This window comes from Petaurus breviceps, unplaced genomic scaffold (assembly GCF_028583685.1).
Source record: "Petaurus breviceps papuanus isolate PSGF00001 unplaced genomic scaffold, PetGlider_PUasm1.0 90721, whole genome shotgun sequence".
Taxonomy (NCBI): domain Eukaryota; kingdom Metazoa; phylum Chordata; class Mammalia; order Diprotodontia; family Petauridae; genus Petaurus; species Petaurus breviceps.
In genome coordinates this window covers 5,531,358-5,532,855 of record NW_027187322.1, presented here as the reverse complement: position 1 = coordinate 5,532,855, position 1,498 = coordinate 5,531,358, and the positions used below count along the sequence as shown (strand labels likewise).

General features: G+C 57.5%; 1 long non-coding RNA gene across 2 annotated transcripts in view; it reads left to right on the top strand.

Moving 5' to 3' along the window:
- The window catches only part of LOC138144946 (uncharacterized), an 11,978-nt gene that overhangs the window by 438 nt on the left and 10,042 nt on the right, over positions 1-1,498 (top strand). For both annotated transcript variants that reach the window (XR_011164051.1, XR_011164050.1), the window contains exon 2: positions 1,233-1,370. This is a non-coding gene — a long non-coding RNA (uncharacterized lncRNA). The remainder of the gene's footprint in view (positions 1-1,232; positions 1,371-1,498) is intronic.

The following is a 1,498-nucleotide window of genomic DNA, read 5'->3' as shown; positions in this document are numbered from 1 at the left end:
TGTGTGTGTGTGTTGTTAAGGGGCCCCTTGTGATAGTTTTTGGTTAACAGTGTGTGTGCATGTGTGTGTGGGGGGACATCTTCCATTTCATTAAGGCTGCAGAAGGCTCCTTCCCTGTTTTTCCAATTAGCAGGCCTGGCCTAAAGCCTGATCACTGTAGGAAAGCTCTTCCTTATGTAACTCCCAGGGGGCAAGCACCTTCCGATGTTTTCTCCTGCAGCTCAGTTGAAGAGGTGGAGGTGGGGGAAAGCCTCTCCCTTTCCATTGCCCCCCCCCTGCCAAGCAACAGTTGTGTTTGGGGGGAAATTGTTTGAAATTTCCCTGGTTGAGGTTGTCAGGAGGGGGATCTTTGCAGTGGCCCAAAGAGAGGGGACCCTGCCCCCACTCAGCTCACCTTTAGCCCCAAGGTTCCAGGCCCCTGTGAGCTGGAAGTGCCTTACTTCCAGCCCTGGGCCTAGTGAGGAAGTCCCTGGCCTCAAGGGGGTTCCTCTTCACAGGGTGGGAAAGTACCCTTGGGGTCCAGTGCCCAGGGGGCAGGTCGAAGTCTGGCAGGTGGGCCCAATAGGGATGTCTGCCAGGTGCTCAGCCCAAGGGGAGGCCCTCTCCTCAGGACCTCTGTCCCCTGCTGACCCTTGCGGCCACCCCCACCTCGGCTGTCCGGATCTCCTGTCCCTTTAAAGAGGACTGAGTCAGAGGAGTAAAACCGAAAGTGAGTCACTCTGGGCTTGGCGGTCACTGGAATGGCATCTCACAGGCGGCCGGCCCGGGGGAGAGGAAGCAGCCTGACCACAGCGGCCTCCCGCCCCCTCGGAGATGTTTGACTTCAGAAACCACAAAACCCCATCGAGATTCCATTGTGAAGCAAGGTTTCTGTGATGAGGCTGCCGTGCATCACGGGGTCATTCACAGCTGGGCCCAGGGCAAAGCATGTGGACCTGCTTCTCCACTGGGGTCCCCGCTGAGCTGTGACGTCACTGCTGATGAAAGTCTGCCCTTTGATTTGTGCATTCACACACGAGTTTACACACACACACACACACACACCCATGGGCACACGCTTCCCATTCACAGCCATAGATGCTGGTGACGGAAAAGTCAGGGCTCAGGGGAGATCCCCCACCCCCAGGGGGAAGGCCCCTTAGTCCTGGAAGTAGTCCAAGACACCCCATAGAGTGCAAGGGGCCACATAAGGAGGCCTCCGAGGTATGAGCCCCACCCTGCTTCTTTCCTAGGCCCTGGCTGCTCCCCCAGCTTTGATACGGACACCAGGACCACCAGACCCAGTCAGCTCTTGGCTTGAGCCCACAGTGGACACCAGGCAGGTCAAACTTCAGACAGGCAGTTGGATGTGACATTGGGGCTGAACATTGGTAAAGTCTCCCCAACCAATGACCCAAAACCCACATTTCTTAAACAGGGCTCAGCACTGGGCTAGGCACTGGGCACTGGGCTGGGCACTGGGCACTGGGCTAGGCATTGGGCTCAGCACTGGGCTGGG